At 42.9% G+C, this 22,131-nt stretch overlaps 1 protein-coding gene and 1 non-coding gene across 4 annotated transcripts in view; one reads left to right on the top strand and one right to left on the bottom strand.

Moving 5' to 3' along the window:
• The window catches only part of ZMYM2 (zinc finger MYM-type containing 2), a 123,350-nt gene extending 101,700 nt beyond the window's left edge, over positions 1-21,650 (bottom strand). For all 3 annotated transcript variants that reach the window (XM_055134253.1, XM_055134245.1, XM_055134236.1), the window contains exon 1: positions 21,513-21,650. The gene's annotated coding sequence lies outside the window, so the exon portion shown is untranslated. The remainder of the gene's footprint in view (positions 1-21,512) is intronic.
• LOC129401472 (U6 spliceosomal RNA) lies at positions 9,995-10,097 on the top strand. Its single transcript, XR_008628365.1, has one exon. It is a non-coding gene; the product is annotated as a U6 spliceosomal RNA (small nuclear RNA).
• Positions 21,651-22,131: the final 481 nt, after the last annotated feature.

Below are 22,131 nucleotides of genomic sequence, written 5' to 3' on the forward strand. Positions count from 1 at the left end.
GGTGTGGCCAAAAATAAAAGACTCCACCCAGCAACAGCAGAATATAAATACAAATAAAATATTCATTTGTATAAACTGTATGGTAACTACAAAACACACGCTATGGCCCCTTTACAAACCGAAAAAGATAAAATTATATACAAAGTACAGGGTTGAAGCAATAGCACAGCAGGTAGGGCGTTTGCCTTGCATGCGGCCGACCCGGGTTCAAATCCCAGCATCCCATATTGTCCCCTGAGCACTGCCAGGGGTAATTCCTGAGTGCAGAGCCAGGAGTAACCCCTGTGCATCACCAGGTGTGACCCAAAAAAGCAAAAAAAAGAAAAAAGAACAAGAAAAATTATACAAAGTATATTTTTCTAGTTATAATAAAATGAAACTAAAAATGGAAGCATAAAAAGAAAATCAAAAATTGATACAAGGCAAATAATCTTAAGCTACTAACTAGTCAAAGAGAGAAAATACTTTGGGAAAAATACATTTTAAAATTTAAACAATGTAATGAAAGCAGTACTCAGTCAGAAACTTAAAAGATACTAACAAAAATATTTTTAAAATATATCAAATAAAAACTAAATATGAAGTCAAAATTAGGGTCAAGAGGATGCCCCTTTCATGCATGAGGCCCTTAGTTTAATTCCCAGAATCAATAAAATAATTTCTTAAAAAACATTGAGGGGTCAGGGAGAGTACAGCAGACGAAGCACATACCTTATACATACCGGATCTAGATTTGATCCCTGGCAGCACATATAGTCTCCAAGAATGATCCCTCAAAATAGACCCAGGGGTAAGCCCTGGGTACCACCAGGTACATCCCCCAAAGTGGTATCTGTCTATATGTATATGATAACTTTAAAATAATTTTTTTGAAGACCAAGTTAACTGTAATGTGTGACCCACTAGCATGTACTACAACAAAGTGTGCAAACATCACAATCAAGCGACCTTCAGGTACTGCCACCACCAGAAAGTGTACAAGAACTATAAACCACATGTTTGTGCACCTCAACCAAGTATACTGACACAAGAAACAATAACAACAAAGAAAAGCTGGTTGGGGAGGGAGAAAATCTCCCAAGAACCACTAGGAGGGCAAGGAATTTGGCTTGGCAGTAGAACAGACACTTTGCACATCCGAGGACCTCAGTTCAATTACTGGTACCACAAAGCACACATACAACACAAACATAAACAGATAAATTCAAACATTTAAAAAGAAATGTGTCCTTTTTAAAATTTTTCCTCAAAGTTTTCCGAAATAAAAAAAAATCAAACTACTTTCTCATTCTATGAGGCCACATTATATTGATAATAGAAATCCAGACAAATACCAAAAAAGCTGCAAGCCAGTATTTCTAATGAATTAAAATGCAAAGTTTCAACAAAATAGTAATAAATCAAATTTGTCCACATTAAAAAGGTTGTATCTCATGACCAAATAATAACTGCACCAGTTATACAAAGGAAGTTAAATATTTAAGTAAATCATTAGACTGCAACAGATGATTTTCTCAACTGAGGCCCTTTTCATGGGCGTTTGGTAAAATACAACACACAGAAACAATAAGATAGGAAGCAAAGTGTAGGATAACATGGGTTTGTCCTTTCTGCTTTGCCACAGGAAGCTCAGGTTTACTGGGTTACTCCCATCACAGTACTCCCATTCCTTTGTGTTTATTTGTAACTTCTTTCCTTTTGCTCTGTTGACTTGTAAATATTGTTTTTCTCTTCTCCTTCAAAGTAATGTTCTTTTTGTATGGGCACAAGAAGACAGTTAATGCTATGCTTTTATAATGTGGAAGTTAACGGATTCTCAATGATATTTACCTCCTGGGCATCTGTTCTCTTAACTTAAGCCTCAGTTGCCCTAACTTCCTAGCACCCCTAAAAGCAGGATCCCGATAAGAGACTGGATGGACCCAGGACAAGCGGTGAGCTATGTGCTATTCTGGCACTGAGATGGGCCTGGCCAAAGTTCCATAATGTTTAACTGTAACTTAAGCACATAATCATGGACAAATTCTGTCATGACCCAAAAAGTAATACTAGATTCGCACCTTGCTAGGGTTAGGAATGATTAATTTGGCCTGAGCACTGTAGTCTGAGTCTGTGGCAAGATGTTCCCAGGAGAGCTGCCCTATAAACCTCAATGTATCTCTTACTGTGTCCATACAAAAATAACTAATATTAAGATGTTAATTAAGACGTTAATTAAGCTATTGGACTAAGGAAAAAAGGAAAACCCCTAGATGATGTTTCAGCCCTTGAGCCTGATGGGCAGTCAGGAAGGGCTTTCTTATGTTGATTTTGCTGCTGGACTGGGTGTAACATCTACTCCCAGTGCAAGGGAGATGGGTAGAGAGTTGGAGGAGTTTGGAGAAAAGAGCAGGGAGCAAGATGAAGTACAGAGAGATGAGCAGGAGAGACAGGAGGAAATGGGAATGAGGGGCAGTGTGAGACTAGAATGGGGGGCTCAGAGAGACTGGAACAGGCGCGTGGAGAGGATGGAATAAACGGCAACTGATCAATCAGCTTGTCCCTCGTTTCCATCTCCATCTGCCCCATGGCACAGGCCACCCCAGCTGGGTGAGGGGTCAGAGACCACCCACCCAGGCGGTGAGGGGGAGAGCCAGCAGGCCTTCCCTGGCCACCCTGGCTACCCCAGAGATTATACAACAAAGGACACTTCTACATGATAAAGGTTATATAGAGAGAGGGGAAGGGGCTGGCGGGAAAGGAAAGCTTCTTCTCTAAAACTAGGAAAAATGGGCAGATGCTCACTTCCACCAAGGTAGAACCAGAAGCTGTAGTTGAGGCATTACATGAAGAGGAAGGAGGGGTAAAGTGGCATCCACGGGGCCAAAGGGATAGTTCTGCATGTAAGACTTGCAGCGACTATGTGATTCAATCCCCAGCATCACATATGTCCCTGAAGCACCACCAGGAATAATTCCCAAGTGCCGCACCAGGAGTAACTCCTGAACATCGCTGGGATGTGGCATCCCCACTACCACCACTAAAAGAAATGAAATCCAAAAAATAGAAAAATTTGTTGTGCAGATGACATAAGTCCCTGTGCAGAAAACATTTAAGCAAAGTAGAGGTGAAAAATTGAAACAAAAAACTCAGAACCAGAGAGATAGTTCAGGGGTTAAGGTATATTTACCTTGTATGCAGTTAACCCCAATTGTCTCCCCAACACCACACCAAACCACCAGCACCAACAGGAGTGATCCCTGAGTTCAGAGCAGGATATGCCCTGAGAACTACTTGGTGTGGCCTAAAAAATAAAAAACAACCAAATAAAAAAGAACAATCCTAAATGGAAATTAGTAATCCTATTTATAATATCAAAAATACATAGAAATAGAGAAATATATTTTGCTAAGGTGAAAGATTTTCACAAGGAAAACACAAAACACTGTTAAATAAAACATAAGTATAGATTAAAATACATCCTAGGGGTCAAAGAGATTACAGTGGAGGCATTTGCGTTGTACATGATTCAACCAAATTCTATCCCAGCACCCCATGTGATACACCACGCACGGCCAGAGATGATCCCTGAACACAGAGCCAGGAGTAAGCATCACTATGTGTGGTCAAAAACCAAACAAAAACCTACTCTATAAAGCTTGGGTTAGAAGATTTAATACTATGACGATGACAGGTTCAACTATACATAATTCACTACCAGATTCAACTATGCACAATTAATGCAAGCTCTGATAAAACAGAAATGATTTTTCCTTTTGGGAAACATCCCAAAATTTATACAGAAGCTCAAAGAAAAATCTTGAAAAAGTACATTTGGAAGGGTCTCATCCTTCCAGATTCCAAAACTTTAAATTACGGTAAATCAAAAGTGCATGGTAATGACATAAAGACAGACACACAAGCCAGTTACACAGTACAGAGCCCAGAGAACCCTCAAATATTTGGTGGAATGATTTTCAACAAAGGAATCTGAACAATTACATTAGTAAAGGACAGTGGTTTCAGAAAAGTGGGACATGCACCTAATATTAAATACAAAAAATTAACTCTACATGGATGAAAAACCTGTTTATAAACTGACACTATGGGGGAAGACAGAGAACTCAATGGCTGTGCATGCTAGAGACACAGGTTTGATACCAGACACTTAACCTGAGCACCTCGAAGAACTTTCCTCAAGCGCTGCATGGTAATAGTCCCACCCTAACCCCTAAAATATTCAGAAGCAAACTAAGTTGTATGTCAATCTAAGCTGCAACAAATTTGATGGAGGGCAATTCAAAAGACTTACTTTTGACCAAGCAATTCTACTTCCAGGAAGCCTTCGACTCCCAGCATCCCACAGGGTCCCCCAAGTACCGCCAGGAGTAATTCCTGAGTGCAGAGCCCCTCTGCATTGTCCAGTGTGACCAAAAAAAAAAAAAGTTGCAGTATTGAAACACCAAAACTTCTCTAAAAAAACAAGAGGTAAAATGAATGATGATGGACAGACACTAAATGTTTCATTTATGTTCACCGTGTCTGTATCAAGGACCTGGAATGTAGCTCAGTGGTTAAGCATATGCCTTTTATTTTTGAGTTGCTGGTGAAAGCACTGGCATTGCTTAAAACTTAAAGTGTACATAATGGGTTAAAACCATAGGATAGCGTGTTGGGCACTTGCCTTGCACACAGTCAACCTGGATTCAATCCCTGGCATCCATTCCATAGGTTCCCCAAGCACACCAGAAATTATCCCTGAGCACAGATCAGATAAGATCCGAGAACCACAGTATGTGAATGAAAAAAACAAAACAAAAAGCATAAATAAAAGTGCACAGGGATGTAAGGTGCCGCCAACAAGTAAACCTGTACCTGTGGGGCTAGTGCATCAGCAGCCTGATGATGTCTTCAGACTTCCAGATACCTCAAAAATTGCACTAAAATGGGGTCAGCTGCATGCAAAGCAAATGCCTTAGCTGCTGTAGCATACAGGTTCAGCCTTGATAGCCATACTTTAGACAAATTCTGGTAATATCCACTTATTGGCAAGAACATGGAACTGATGAAAATATAATCAATACACTAATCCAGTTAAAGACAATTTGGCAATATTTATTAAAGTACAATTCATTTTTCTTCAGTGCTTCTCTATCTTGATAGTTTTTTTTTTTTTTTGCTTTTGTGGGGTTTGTTTTTTAATTTTTGGGACACACCTGGCATTGCTCGGGGGTTATTCCTGGATCTTCTATCAGCAACCACACCTGGCGGTGCTCAGAGGACCATATGGGATGCTGGGAATGGAACCTGGGTTGGCCGCATGCAAGGCAAACGCACTACCCGCTGAACTATCGCTGTAGCCCTTGATAATTTTTTTAAAAAACTAGGGCCGGAGCAATAGTACAGCAAGTAGGGCATTTGCCTTGCACACGGCCACCCCAAGTTCGATCCCTGGCATCATATATGGTCCTCTGAGCACCACCAGGAGTAATTCCTGAGTGCAGAGCCAGGAGTAACCCCTAAGAATTGCTGGGTGTGATCGCAAAAGCCAAAAAAATAGGGGCTGGAGTGATAGAAAAATCAATGCTACACAGATTAAACAGACAGATATCAACAGATAAATTGACAACAAAACAGATTAAACCCATGTTCCCAAATTTGTTCTACCACCCTCTTACCCAAAACAGACAAAAAGAATCAGCGTTGGGCCACAATCCAGTGGATAAGGCACTTGCCCTGCACAGCAGCTGACCCAAGTTCTATCCCTACACGCCACCTATATGGGGCACTATATGGTTCCTCAAGTGGCACCAGGAGCACCCTGAGCACAAAGCAAGGAGAAAGCCCTGAGTACCACTAAGTGTGGCCAAAACTAAAAATCAGCTTCCCCCTCAAATCTACCTTCTTTAAGGCAACAAAAAGAAAACACCTTACAGCTGCACCCAAGCCTGCTTCTACCTCACTGGATCACCCCAGGGTTGACAATATAGCCCATTTTGGTAAGACTGGATTAAACCCTTAGGTAAGTTACAGTCAAGCCACAAAATGTGTTTTATTTTTAACATATCCTTATCAGAAAACTAAAACAATGTTACTGACTTTGGAAACTGGTAAGGATCATTTATGTACTCAGCTGCTAAAAAATATATTCAAGGGTTATTTTTATGAGGTCTAAAAAAAACTCAATCTAATAAATGAATCATCAATTCATTATTTGTAAGACAAAATTTCTAGGGGAAAGAGAATAATCTCTTTTTCCCCTTAGGACCAAAATTTAACTCCCAGTAATTTTAACTTTCTTTGGGAATCTCATCAATGTTATGATATTAATACCTCAATACCCTAGACTCCTTAATTTATTTCAATCAGGATGTTTCAAAGCCCCAAACTGCCTATTTCCCACATCTGGTAAATTTATCCTGCTTCATTCTGCTTTTACACCTCTTCTAGTCTGTCATTTGGGAGAAGTCTGAGCTATTCATATCAGGAATTTAGATGTCCATTCTTTAATATTTTAAACCCAGCAGTGCTCAAGGGGCTTGGGGCAACACCAAGTAATATCTGGAGACTTGGTGATGTAATACTGCTCTACACCCACAGTTCTGAAGGCTAAAGGATCTCAACCAGTGGTTCCAAAATGGTGGAATGTGAAATGTGTGATAAATGAATTCAGGGCCTAGCACATATCATCACTTTGGAGCCACATCTCCAGTCTGAGATATCATTCTTAACTTTTTCTTTAATTTTAATTTTTATTAATCTTGGCTCTTTGGGTCACACCCAGCGATGCTCAAGGACTACTACTGGCTCTGCACTCAGGAATTACTCCTGGTGGTGCTCGGGGACCCACGTGGGATGTTGGGAATCAAACCTGGGTCAGCTGTGAGCAAGGCAAATGCCTTCCTCACTGTACCATTGCTTCAGTCCAATCATTCTTAATTTCTTCACCATTTTTCACTTGCTGTCATAACATACTACTTCCAAAATAAATCTTCAAACTATCACTTTTAGCCATGTCTACTGACATCCTCTAGGCCTAAAATCTCACCAGTTTCTCTGCTGAATTACAGATATTTTATTATATAATACAGAACATCTAGCTTTTTTTGTTTTAGCTGTATCAGAATTCACTAATCATTTCTTTTACTTTTGTTTTTGGGTCACATCTAGCAGTTCTCAGGACTTACTCCTGGCTCTACATACAGGAATCACTACTGGTAGAGCTATGGATTAACATGTGACCCAGGTTAGTCACATGCAAGGCAAGTGCCCTGGCCTTCTCCAGACCCACTAATCATTTCTTAGATGGAACTCCAGTGTACTCAGGAGAAAAACTCTATCCCCTCTCCTGTAAGATGCTTGTCTATATGTTAAGTTTAACTCCAGTACCATACTACTCTTTCTCCTCTGTATTCATTAAGCCATTGTTCCATTAAATCATCTTTTGTTTCTGAAATGGTGTAAAATCTTTGTCTCTGGGGCCCTTTGTACATACTAGTCCTCTGACTGAGAGGTCCATTTCTTAACTTTCTATGTTTAGCTAAATATGTTGCTTCCTCAAAATTTCTCATCAAACACTTTATCAACCAATTCAGTTAAAAATTAATCTAAATCAGGGGCTGGAGCGATAGCACAGAGGGTAGGGCGTTTGCCTTGCACGCGGCCGACTCGGGTTCGAATCCCAGCATCCCATATAGTCCCCTGAGCACGGCCAGGGGTAATTCCTGAGTGCAGAGCCAGGAGTAACCCCTGTGCATCGACAGGTGTGACCCAAAAAGCAAAAAATAATAATAATAATAATCTAAATCAGATGCCTGTTATAATTACATCATCATACACATCATATATTTACCTAAGCTGCACTTATACAATTTGTAATTATGTTTATTTGTATCCCCCCATTAGACTAGGCAAACACCTGTGTTCTTACTCCAATAATGATCCCCCTGAATTTAAACTAGTGCCTGGTCAATAAAGAAAAATAAGGGAAAAAAAAAACCAATGAAGAATTTCTAAATTTCTCAAACAAATTGGGTTTTAAGAAAAATCTTGCAGTAGATTAAAGGAATAAAATGTAAATATAACTCCCTATTTTCTAAAGTAATGAAAAGCTTTTTTAAAAAAAAGAAAAGGAAAAAAAAGGAGAACTGAATAATTTAGAAAATAGCACTGAGGGGCTGGAGTGATAGCACAGCGGGTAGGGTGTTTGCTTTGCATACGGCTGACCTGGGTTCAATTCCCAGCATCCCATATGGTCCCCTGAGCACAGCCAGGGGTAATTCTTGAGTGCAGGGCTAGGAGTGACTCCTGAGCATCACTGGGTGTGACCAAAAAAGAAAAAAAAAAAAAAACAGAAAATAGCACTGAAGCACTGTCCTCCTGTTGTTCATCAATTTGCTCAATTGGGCACCAGTTAACGTCTCCATTGTGAGACTTATTACTATTTTTAGCATATCAAATACGCCACAAGGTAGCTTGCCAGACTATGCAATGTGGGCGGGATACTCTCGATAGATTGCTGGACTCTCTGAGAGGGACTTATACAAGGCAAACACCTACCCACTGTGCTATCACTCCAGCCCAACTTCGAAAATAAAAACACTATTCATGAATCTCATGAAAGCTGATGAAAAAATAGTCAGGTGCATAAGACCATGTTAAGTTCAAACTTCCAAGAGGTATAGAATCAAAAATACTAAATTTCAGAGACCAGTGTAATAGTACAGTGGGTAGGGTGTTTTCCTCAAACACAGCAAACCTGGGTTCTAGCCCCAACATCCCATTTAGTCCCCTAAGCACTGCCAGGAGTAATTCCTAAGCACAGAGACAGGAGTAACCCCTGAGCATCCAAAACAAACAAAAAATTAACTTTTAATAATTAGAGAATTAAAACAAAAAAGTGATCTTTACAAATTTGGCAACTGAGACAACAGAAACAAAAAAAGCAAATGTGGGGCCAAAGCAATAGTACAGACAGCAAGGCACTGTCTTACATTGCCTTACATGCGCCAACCAAAGTTCACTCCCCAGCACCCCAGATGGTCCCTCAAACCTGCCAGGAGTGATCCCTGAGTTCAGAGACAGGAGTAAGCCCTGAGCACTGCCAAGTTTTGCTCCCCAAAATCAAATATATATATATATATATATATATATATAGACATATATACAGACTGAATCATAACCACTGTTACTATGTATCTACAATTGGCCAGATGTATTTCCTATATTATTTGTATCCCCTAGCAATCTCAGGAAAGCAAGCTTCACTATATCTGTCAAATGTCTTACCAAAGATCAGAAACTGGTAAAAAGACAAAACTTGTATAAACATTTCACTGCGGTTTAAGTTAAAATACAATAAAACTCATTTCAAGTGAAAAGATCATTAATTTTAATAAGCTTATGCAGTTGTACAAGTTATTGCCACAACCCAGTTTAAGAACACCCTCATCACCCAAAAAGATTCTTCATAGAATACTCAAATAACAATGGATTTTCAAGGTGGAAAAACTGCAAAATTAAGTTACACTACTTTCCTTTCTGGGGATGGAGTGATAGCACGGTGGTTGGGCATTCGCCTTTCACACGGCCGACCCGAGTTCGATTCTTCCACCCCTCTCGGAGAGCCCGGCAAGCTAGCGAAGAGTATTGAGCCTGCTCGGCAGAGCCTGGCAAGCTACCCGTGCTATTGGATATGCCAAAAACAGTAACAATAAAGTCTCTCAATGAGAGACGTTACTGGTGCCCGCTTGAACAAATTGATGAGCAACTGGATGACAGTGACTTTCCTTTCTATGTAGTCTTAACATATCGCTAGAGCTATACCACATTCCATGATCTCAACAAATGTAAACACTTACTAAACTCCAAATAAATCTCATCTAATCATAGAATAATTAAGACTCAAAATACTTATTGCTATTAAAAACACTGTTTAAATTCATAAAAGGGAAAGACAAATGGACACTTAAGTTTAGCTAGAAGATAAGAAAACAGAACGAAAAGAGGCAAGGATGCTGGCTTTGCATTACATCTACTAAAATTGGAGCATGCCAAGAAGATTAGAATGGCTGCTGCACAAGAATGAGCCCCAAATCCATGAAGTGTTCTGTAAATTTTTATGAATTTAGTAAGTCACGATGCTTATATTTTTTTTTTGGGGGGGGGGAGTAATATCCAGCATGCTCAAGGGTTACTCCTGGCTCATACACTCAGGAATTACTCCTGGTGGTGCTCTGGGGAACCATATAGGATCCTGGGAATTGAACCTGGGTCTGCCAAGGCAAACGCCCTACCCGCTGTACTATCGCTCCAGCAGCACGATGTTTAAGCTTTTAAAAAATGAGGCAAGGACATCAAGAATAGAAAGTACAGTACACAAACAATAGGAATCAAGAGTTTGTGAAAAGGAAGACAGAGACTACTCTTAGATAAGCAATAAAAACCTTTTTAAAGATGCAGAATGAAAGACTTCCTAGGCAAACATGGTGATTCAATAAGAAAATAAATTTAAAATTAAAAAAGAAAAAGAGACTTCCTAGGCAAGAATTTAAAAATAGGATCACAATATTTAAGCAGACAACATAAAAAACTAAAAATGAGGGGTTAGTATGACAACTCAAAAAGCTAGAGGTGGGCCAGAGTGATAGTACAGTGGGTAGGGTGCTTGCCTTATACAGGGCCCACTGAGGGTTCAATTCCTGGCACCACCATGGACTGCCAAGAATAATTCCTGAGTGCAGAGTCAGAAATAGGCCCTAAAAAAAAAAAGGCAAGAGGCATATGCTTTGCATAGGGGGACCAACGTTCAATCCTCATCATTTCATGGTCCCCCCAAACAGCACCAGATATGGCCTAAAATTAAAAAATTAAAAATAAGAGCAATATTCATGGTAATCAAGAGTTGTCCAGATAAAACTAGCTCACAATTAAAGCAATGATTTTATACAGTTAATTAGAACAAGGACAAATTTTTCAAAAACAAAGAGAACTAGGAATATTTAAGAATTCGAGTACTAGGGCTGAAGAGATAGTACATGAATAGGGTGTTTGCCTTGCACATGGTCAACCTGGGTTCAATCCCTGGAACCCAATACAGTGTACCAAGCCCTTCTAGGAATGATCCCTGAAGCAGTGCCAGGAGTAAGCCCTGAACACTGCCAGTTATGGCCCAAAACCATGAACAAAACAAAAAGAATTTCATGTAGTGGGCCACAGAGATAGTACAGGAGGCAGGAGCAATATAGGACAGCAGGTAATGCACTTCCCTTGCACAATTATATTAGGTTAGACCCCTGATACTGCATACAATTCCCCATCCACATTTGGAGTGATCCCTGCGTGCGGAGTAATAAGCCCTGAGAACTGCCAAGACAGACCCAAAAACAAAAACAATTTTTTTTAGATATGTTAGGATCTGAGAAAATGTAAAATAAAATACACTGTATCACTGTCACTGTCATCCCCTTGCTCATCGATTTGCTCAAGCGGGCACCAGTAACATCTCCATTGTGAGACTTGTTGTTACTGTTTTTGGCATATCGAATACGCCACGGGTAGCTTGCCAGGACCTGCCATGCAGGCAGGATATCTCAGTAGCTTGCCAGGCTGTCCGAGACGGACGGAGGAATCGAACTTGGGTCGGCCACGTGGAAGGCAAATGCCCTACCCGCTGTGCTATTGCTCAAGCCCCATTTAAACCGTTTAAACTGTATTTAAAGAAATACGGTTTCTTTAAATAAATAATAAAAATCCAAAAGAAAAAGTTAACATTAAAAATGTCATTTAGGGGCTGGAGTGATACTATAGCGGGTAGGCCATTTGCTTTGCATACAGTCAACCCGGGTTCAATTCCTGGCATCCCATATGGTCCCCCAAGCACTGCCATGTGTAATTCCTGAGTGCAGAACCAGAAGTAGCCCCTGAGCATCGCAGGATTTGACCCAAAAAAGCAGAAAAAAAGTCATTTAGGAACCTGAACAATAATAAAGTGGTAGAGCACTTGCCTTGCTTGACTACTTGGGTTCAATCCCTGGCACACCATATGATCCCCAAAGACTGCTCAGGAGTGATCCCTAAAGTCAGTCCTGAGCTAGGGGTTGCCCCAAACCAAAAAAATTTCATTTAACCTAAATTTTCACTTCCACATTAATAGTTTAGTTCTGTAGAATTGACAACACAATTCAAATTATCTAATTATCACTAAACCTAACAAAAAACTTACAAATGCCAAATTAGGGTTATGGGTTATAGATGTTACAGACATTATAGGTTATAAATGTTATATTAACATCCAAAAGAAATGCACTTTGAACAGAGCCAAAAAACTGCTAACCAATTAATGGAACACATCTTTTAAAACTAGTTAACACATACTAGATATTATGTGACTTGCTGCATAAGTGTTTTCTACAGTACCCTGTCTGATTACCCTGAACTATTCTCAATCTGGCTCAGCTTAATAAACCAAGAAATATTATTCTCCCTAGACAAATTAAGTATTTCTTAGAAGTGAGTGATTATAAAACTTCCAGTATTACATAAATAAACTATTTTCACTTACCTAACTTATTATTACCTAAATTATTACCATAATTTCAGTTCCAAATTCATACAACAATAAACACAACAGCAAAACAGTCTGTGGTCTGGAATGCTGAAAGAACTATGTAGTTCTGCTAAAGAATGTCTCGTTCAAGTAATCATAGTTGGTCGTTTTTCTGTTTGAAACTTCTTTTTTTTTTTTTTTTTTTGGCTTTTTGGGTCACACCTGGCTAACTGCATAATTTTACATAAGAATCATAAATACTTCTCTTATTCAAATTGTGTAGTTAGGAAATAAGCTTGCAAGAACTTTAACAGTCCTTTTCTAATCTGTTAAAGAGTTTGCAAAAATTAGTTCAAGCCCTATTAAATTTACTTTAAAATAATAATCAGAGTTGTTTTTTGTTTTTGATGAAGAGGCCTTCCAAGCAGTGCTCAAGGAGCGGTCAGGCTGTTAAGGATTAATGATGGTCCAGTACTCAAGCCAGCAATTACATAAAAAACCACAGGTGCTCAGGTCCAGCAATACTAAGGACCAGAAAGCTTCCCACTAAAATTCAGGGGACACCAGGGACCCAGCAGTGCTTTGAGGAGACATGCTGCATCAGTGATCAAACTCCCAGTCTGCTCCAGTTTACTGAGCTAGCATCAGTCCCTTAACTATGTATTTTTTTAACTTAAGTTTTATATTTTTTAACTTAAGTTTTATCTTACAAAAATATAACCCTCAAGTTCACTAGGAATATGAGGAAAATATATAGACTACTCTAGAGAAATCTGATCCTTGGCAGTCTACTGATATTAAAAAGAATAGCTAAAATTTCTACCAATAATTTGGTAGCTCTTCAAGAAGGTAAGAAAGGGCAAAGGAAAGGATGTGGCTTTGTCACAAAGTGCATGCTTTGTACGCATGAGATCTGAGTTCAATCCCAGCACTGGAAAAAAATATATGTAACACAAAAATAAAACAAAAATGCACACTTTCTTTTAGAGAAAGTCCTTATAAAGCTATCAAAAAATCATAACATTTATTCTTACATCCGTAATTCACCTTTAATTTTTTGAAATATACTGATCAAATTAGTAAAAACATATCTTTCTATCAAATTAAAGATCATCAGCTTTTCTCAAACTTAATTACTTCAAATTTTCAATGAACTATGAGGGTAAAATACAGAACCATGGACAGGATAAATCATACAGCTGGTAAAGTGTTTGCCTTGCACTCAGCCAACCAGTCTTCAATATCCAGCACCACATATGGTACCCAGAGTGATCCCAGAACCTGGGCACAGAGGCAGGAATTAATCCTTAATACTTCAGGGTGTGGCCTAAAAATAAAAATTAAAAAAAAAATACACAGAAAACCAAATCCAAGGTGAACAAGAAATTCTGTAAACCTCTCAGCAGATTTTTTTTTAAATTTTAAGAGCTGAAGTGATATGATAGTACAGCAGGAAGAGTATCTTGCATGTGGCCAACCTGGGTTCAATTGCCATAGGGTCCCAGAGCCTAGCCAGGAGTGACGCGAGTGCAGAACCAGGAGGAAACCCTGAGCACTGCAGGGTGTGACCAAAACCCAGAAATAAATAAATTTTATTTTAGTCACCATGATTTACAATACTGTCAATGGCAGGGTTTCACGAATACAATACAATGTTCCATACCACACCCACCAGGCTTTTCCCTCCACCATTGTCTTCTCGTGATCCCCACATCACATCCACCTCATGAACATTTCTAAAAATCTAAAAAATTTTTAATGGTTTACAAAAATTTATTCTGCACTTCTAAAGTGAATGTACTCTATAAAACCTTTTAATAAATATATTAAAATATACCCACACGGGTATATTTTGCCCACATGGGAGAGCCTTGCAAGCTCCCCATGGCATATTCATAACCCAAATACAGTAAAAGATATATAGATACCTCTCGGAGAGCCCGGCAAGCTACCGAGAGTATCCTGCCCACACGGCAGAGCCTGGCAAGCTACCCATGGCGTATTCGATAGGCCAAAAACAGTAGCAATAGGTCTCATTCCCCTGACCCTGAAAGAGCCTCCAATCATTGGGAAAGACGAGTAAGGAGAGGCTGCTAAAATCTCAGGGCTGAGCTTAACAGAGACTGTTACTGGTGCCTGCTCGAGTAACAAGGGAATGAACAATGGGATGACAATGATAACAGTGATTAAAATATACAGTAAAACAAATTGACTGTGATCTAAATTTTAATACACTTAAAGATAGCCAACTTCTCTTGTAAAAAGATAAGGGTTTAGTGTTAGCCTTCCATCTCTTCCTATCTTTAACATCATCAGTGTATGATCAAAAAGTGATGTGCCTCCCCACCCCGGGCAGATAATAGTACATCAGGAAGGGTATTTGCCTTGCACATGGCTAACCGGGATTTGATCCCAGGCATCCCATATGGTCCCCTGAACTCTACCAGAAGTAATTCCTGAGTGCAGAGCTAAGAGTAAGCCCTAAGAATTGCCAGGTGTGGCCCAATAATCCCCACCCCACCAAAAAAAAAAAAAAAAAGGACTCAGTTTTTTAAAGGGTAGCAGACATTAAAATGTAATGCCAGCTATAAATATATATATATATATATATAATTTTCTTGCCGGCACACAAACGAAATTTAAAATTTAGAGCTGGAGCAGTAATACAACAGGTAGGGCACTCGCCTTACACATAACTGATGCAAGCATAATCCCCAGCACCATATTTGTTCCCCAAGCCCTAGACAGGAGTAAGCCCTAGGCACTTCTGGGTGTGGCACAAAAACAAAATAAACAAAAAAGTTGTTTTGGGTTTTTTTTTTTTTTAAGAACAATTGTTACCCAGAAGGGCAGAGTTCAAAATGAAGGATTTATTTCACAGCAAGTTTTCTTACTGACAGTAAGGTCTGCTGGAGTTGTGTACTTCAAAAGATTTAGATGTGACTAGTTTAAAATAGTTTAGATTTGAGGGGCTGGATCGATAGCACAGCGGGTAGGGCGTTTGCCTTGCACGCGGCCGACCCAGGTTCGAATCCCAGCATCCCATATGGTCCCCTGAGCGCAGCCAGGGGTAATTCCTGAGTGTAGAGCCAGGAGTAACCCCTGTGCATCACCAGGTGTGACCCCAAAAAAAAGCAAAAAAAAAAAAATAGTTTAGATTTGAATAGTTCAAAAGCCCTATTAAACACATACATCCTCTGTCTATGCTACAAGAACAATAAAAAACCAAATGCAATCCAAAACTGAAAAGCACATGCATCTCTACTTGCTTCATTAAATACATATCATTAGAATATTCCCAAGGAGAAAATGCTGTGAATGCTCCTCAAGTTTCCTTAAAAAATTAGTCAGGTTTGGGTCAGGAAGATAGCTCAGTGGTACAGTGAATGTTAAAGGCCCTGACTTTGATCCCTGACACCATATACCCCACTTCAAGCACTAGTGTCTTGGCTCTGGTGTTACCCAGCAAGGTATGGGCCACATAAAAATAAGCATTAAAAAAAATACATCAAATTGGTGTATATTTGTTACATCAACATTGTTAAGTGGGGCACAACAGACAAAACTAGAAAATTTTTAATTAGATTTCTAATTATACCACCCCTTTTGACAACAGAGTTTCAAACATATTTTGGGGTTTGTTTTTTGCTTGGGTGAGGCCATACCCAGAGATGCTCGGGGATTACCCCAGGCTCTGCACTCAGGAAATCACTCTTGACTGTGCTCACAGAAAGTATGGGATGCTAGGGGCTGGAGTGATAGCACAGCGGGTAGGGCGTTTGCCTTGCACGCGGCCGACCCGGGTTCGAATCCCAGCATCCCATATGGTCCCCTGAGCACCGCCAGGGGTGATTCCTGAGTGCATGAGCCAGGAGTGACCCCTGTGCATCGCCGGGTGTGACCCAAAAAAAAAAAAAAAAAGAAAGTATGGGATGCTAGGGATCAAACCCTGGTGAACCATGTGCAAGGAAACCCCAGTCATTGCACTATCCCTCTGGCCCACAAACATTCTTTTTATTTTTGTTTGTTTGTTTGTTTTCTTATTGGGTCACACCTGGCGATGCACAGGGGTTACTCCTGGCTCTGCACTCAGGAATCATCCCTGGCAGTGCTCAGAGGACCATATGGGATGCTGGGAATCAAACCCAGGTCAGCTGCAAAGCAAATGCCCTACCCGCTGTGCTATTGCTCCAGCCCCACAAACATTCTTTTTAACAGTAATATCTTAGCAGTTGATCAAAGGCAGATAGGATGAAAATTCGCTCTTACAAAAACATTGTTTTTTCCACCTTATGAAGATTAAAAATAAAGCAAAATATAATGGAAATTCTGAGAATATGAAAATTGTCATACACAGATGGTAAAGCTCCACATTCATGCAAAAAGCTGAAACATTCATACGTCAGCATATTTGTGCTGAGATTCAAGGTTGTCTCTTCAAATACCAGTCCACCTCATGGCTTAAGAGTACGGATAATAGGAATCACTCTTATCTCCCCAACGCCTAAAAAGGCAGTTTAAAGGAGATGGCAAAAAAATTACAAACTAAAAGACACCACACTAAAGAAAGATACCACAGGGGCTGGAGTGATAGCACAGCAGTTAGGGCGTTTGCCTTGCATTTGCCTGACCTCGGTTCGATTCCCAGCATCCCATATGGTCCTCTGAGCACTGCCAGGAGTAATTCCAGAGTGCAGAGCCAAGAGTAACCCCTGTGCATCACCAGGTGTGACCAAAAAGAAAAAGAAAAACACCACAAATAGCAAAGTTGTTTTTGTGGGGGAGAGGGAAGAATAGCACATCTTGCAATGCAGGGATTGAAACAAGAGCTCCCACCTAGAAAGTAAGTGTTGCAGCCCTTTGAGCTTTTCCCTGTAGCCAGCAAAATATTTGTAACTGTCAAAATACTAAGTACATCTGCAAACAATTCAAGTATTAAGTACCCCAAAGGTATAATAAAAACCTTAGTCAATCAAAACTTGTCACATTAGTGGCCAGATCAGCAATACACAGGTAAGGCATATGCCTTGTATGCAGCTAACCCGGACTCAATCCCTGGCACCACATATGGTCCCTGAATATGTCAGGTGTGATCCCTGAGCAGTCAGGAGTATAACCCCAAAACAAAACAAACAAAAATTTCTCACATCATCTTCATACTACGTATGCAGCACACTTCAGAAGGATTTGCTGGTGCTTTTTAAAGTAATTTTTTAACTCTGAACTAAATCATCACATAAAGCAAAAATCACATTTTGGTGTTATCCTTAAGAACCATAACCAACTTTTTATTGTATAATTTGTATGTCATCATCTCCAAATAAATGCTAAAAATAGCCATCTATTAAGAGTTCCTTTATTAAAAACACAACTAAGAATAAAGGAAAAAATCAGTGGTGATTCAATAAGCACTGGGAAAGTATTACAAAATAAGTGCTGCCCCTCTATCTGAAAAATTTCAAACATAGGGCTATTGATGTAAAATAGCAGGTAGGGGGGCTGGAGTGATAGCACAGCAGGTGGCCGACCCGGGTTCAATTCCCAGCATCCCATATGGTCCCCCGAGCACCGCCAGGAGTGATTCCTGAGCGCATGAGCCAGGAGTAACCCCTGTACATCACCAGGTATGACCCAAAAAGCAAAAAATAAATAAAAAAAAATAGCAGGTAGGACAGTTGCCTTGTACAATCTACCCATGTTTGATCCCCAGCACCACATATAGTCACCCCCCACAAACACACACACACACAGACACTCACTCAGCCCCACCAAGAATGAAACCTGAGAACAGAGCCACAGGTGAGTCCTGATAATTGCTGGGTGTGGCATCCCACCCCCCCAAAAAAAACAGAAAAAATTATCCTTGATCCATTTTATCGGAATGATCTTATGATTGAAAAGAATGGAAAACTTTATTATATTCAAATGCCACTTAGTAAACAATTATAGACTATATACAACTGAAAAACCTATACAGGCACTGATAAAGAAAACAAAAGGCCCTTTAAGTTTTGAAATAACAGGGCCTGGGTGATGGTACAGTGGTAGGGTGTTTGCCTTGCAGGAGGCCAACCTAGGTTTGATCCCCAGCATCCCATATGGTCCTCCAGCACCGCTAAGAGTGATTCGTGAGTGCAGAGCCAGGAGTAACCCCTGAGTATTGTCAAGTGTGACCCGAAAAAGAAAAGAAAAGTTTTGAAATGAGGCATCAAAATAATGTAACTGATACCTCTGGTTGTACTGGTTTTATTTTTTACAGGTACTAAGTTCACATGTTCTTTATTTACAATGTCCCCTAGAAAAAGAACAGAGTCTAACCTTGGGTTTTTTTTTTAACTCTTTTTTTTTTCCTTTTGACCACACCCAGTGATGCTCAGGGATTACTCCAGGCTCTGCACTTAGGAATCACTTCTGGCAGTACAGAGGTGCTCACATCGGATACTAGAGACTGAACCCAGGTCACTGGGTACAAGGTAAGCACCCTACCCACTGTACTATGGTTCCAATCCCATCACTGTTTTAATTCCTAAATTTGCAAAGCAGGCATATTAAAGTACATATTATATACTTTTTTAAAAAAATAAGTTGCTGAACTAAGGCTAAAATCAAACTGTTTAAATTGGAATTTTTGTTTTACCAATATTATCTGATTATCAACCCTGTTCCTGTGTCCTTCCATACAAATCAGGAAGAAAAACTACCTTAATCAGTGCGTTATTATGAAAAGTGACTTAATGCTTGTTAAAAATTAGTTTAGACATGTGTTTATAATTTTAGAAAGTAAATGACAGGTTCAGCATATTATTTTCACTTAGAAATCTGAAACTTTCTATTTTCAAAAACTGAATTTAGAACTGTGCTTGCAGTTAGGACCTCAATACATGTTATTATTCCTAAGCAGGCTACTTACTCAGATTAAATAATACATAAAAGGTTTCCACTGTGATCAAAATGGTGTACATTTAATATTAAGTTGCCATCTTCATCTCACTCTTTACAATGAGAATTCAGCAAATATTCAACAATAAACTTTCATTTGACCCATTTAAGCAATGAGGCCTACAACATCTAACAGATGTAAAGTTACAGTATCAATGTGCTAAGGAGAGAAACACTGTATTCGCGATGTTAGCTTTAGTGGTATTCTGTAACAAATTCCCAAATACTTGAACTGATTCTAGCACTTTGCAAGTCCACCTTAGTACTAACAAACCACAAGGACGATCATTCTCCGTTAACATATGCAAGAATGATTCAAGTTTAAAACTGATCAACACAAAAGGTCGATTACTAAGAGCAATCGTGTTTGAACCAGTGAGGGAGAACTGCCAAGAGGCAATTTCCTACCCTTCTCTATGCAAAGAAAAGGAACAGAGACAGCAAACGGCAAACGCAGCGGGGAAACTTTGCGTTTTAACTCGACCCGAATCAAACACGAAGTAGTTCTAGCTAGTCTTGAACGTCCCCCCACCCCCACTCCCTTCAACTGCAGGGGCCCTACAGGCGAAGCTAGAAACCCCACGCAGCAGATAAAACAGCATCCATTCCCACTCAGAACTCTAGAGGGCACTCGAAAGATGCCCTCCTCGCACCCCTCCTCCCGGGAACGTGAGCAGCTGCAGGCCCAGCGCTGCTCACCGAGGTCGGTCTGCAGCAGTGGGCACTAGGTCTGCAGCGGTGTATAAGTGCATGCTCCCAGCTGCAGCACAGCCCAGCCCACATCGCCCCAGGCGCAGCTACCACCCCAGGAGACATTTCTCCCCACACACACACACACGAGGGGGCAGCCCTGCCCTGAGGGCGACCCCCTCCAAACTGACACAGCCTTCTAACACGCACCCACTGATTAACCACGGAGGACTCACAATGGGGTGTTCTCACTTTTGGTCACAGATACACCAGAGACGCAGGCTGAAGGCGATCCCAGGTCCTGGGGATAAAGGGGAAAAGGGGAAGATGGACCGAGATACAGGAGCCAGATGGGAGCGCAGGCCTGTCCCTCGAGAATACGAGAAGTCGACGCCAAGGAGGACCGACCCCGCTTTGGTCACTAGCCCCGTGACGCCGCACTCCCCTCCCGCGAGTAGCTAAGGAGGAAGGGGCTGAAAACGCGCCTGGAAGGGGCGAGGGGCGCGCGGCGGCTGGGTCGGGCAGGCTGCGCCGGGAAGGGGTGGGGGAGGAGGGCCAGTGCTGCCTCGACGCCACGAAGGGCATCGTGCTTTCCCCGCATTTGCGCAGCTGCAGCCAGCCCCGAGGCTCCGGGGCATCAAGTCTCGGGAAACTGAGGCTCGCGTCACCGCCAGGGAGAAAAGTGCCACATTGGCCCCGAACACTTGCCCTGGGCCCCAGACTTGCTCCAACCCTCCCCCCCGCAGTCGGCGACCGGCAGCGCTGCCTCCACGTCCGCCATTAGCGCCCCAGCCAAACAATACGTGAGGAGCGAGGGCCGCGCCGCGCCGGGCCGGGGCGGAGCGCGGGGCCGCGGCCGGCAGGGCAGCACCCGCGCACGGGAAACTTGGGGGCCGCGGGGCACAGCGCCGGCGCCGGCAGCACCAGGCCGGCAGCGGGAGGCGCCGCCGACAGGCCTCCCCCCACCCTGCCCCCCCACCACAGGAAAAGCCCCCGCGACCTCCCACCGCCCCGGCCCGGGCGGCCCCCGCCCAGCAGCGAGCGCCCCCGCCGCGTCTGCCTCCCCTGGCCCGCCCGGCCCGGCCCTCACCGTCGCCGCCCCGCGGGCCGCGCTCCCGGCCGCCGCGACACAAGCGGCGCCCACGGCGGCCCCCAGGCCCCGACGCGCCGGCGGCCGCGGCAGCCGCGCCGCGGGGGATTAGGAGCCGCTCGCCGGGAAGCTCCGAGGCTGCCCTCACCCATCTCCGCCTCCCCGGCCGCCTCCGCCTCCGCCTCCGCCTCCTCCCGAGTCTGCGCCGCTCCCAACCACCCCCACTCGCGGCGGCCCCGGCAGGAGGACAGCTCGGAGAAGCCTCACCTGGTTCCGGCTGCGGCTCGGCCGAAAGAACCTCCGCTCCCCAGGCCCACCCCCCCCCTTCGGCCACACGCGCAACTCCGCTCGGCCGAGTCCCGGCCGGAGGGCTGCCGCGGAGGAGGAGGAGGCGGAGGAGGCGGCGGCGGCGGCACGGCCGAGCCCGGGCACGCCCCGCCCTCGCGCCCCCATAGGCGGGAGCGGAGGGCGGGCCCGGGAGCTCCGGGCACGTCCATTGGCTGCCTCGGCCTTCCTTCACGACCCCCCTCGAGGGGGTGGTCCGGGAGGCCGTCCGTCAGACACGGGCCACGCCCCCACGCTGCCGTTCCCCTCCCCACTCGGCTGGCCGCCTCGTCCCCGCCCCGGCTTGCCCCCGCCTCCCGCCCCGCCCCCACCTCAGGGTCCGTCAGGGTCAGGCCGCGCGAGGTGCGCTACCCGCCGCGCTGGCCGCCGGCCTGCTCCCGGGGGCACTGGCGTCCTCGCGGGCCCGGCACGGCCCGTGGACGGCGGCCGCGGGCGCCAGCTCCCTCGGACCCGGGCGGCTGGGGACCGCCGGCGCCCACCGAGTCCCCCTTCCCGGAGACGCCGGGCCTCGATGTGCATCCCCGGCCCGGGACGTGAAGCC

The sequence above is a fragment of the Sorex araneus genome, chromosome 1 (assembly GCF_027595985.1).
Source record: "Sorex araneus isolate mSorAra2 chromosome 1, mSorAra2.pri, whole genome shotgun sequence".
Lineage (NCBI taxonomy): Eukaryota > Metazoa > Chordata > Mammalia > Eulipotyphla > Soricidae > Sorex > Sorex araneus.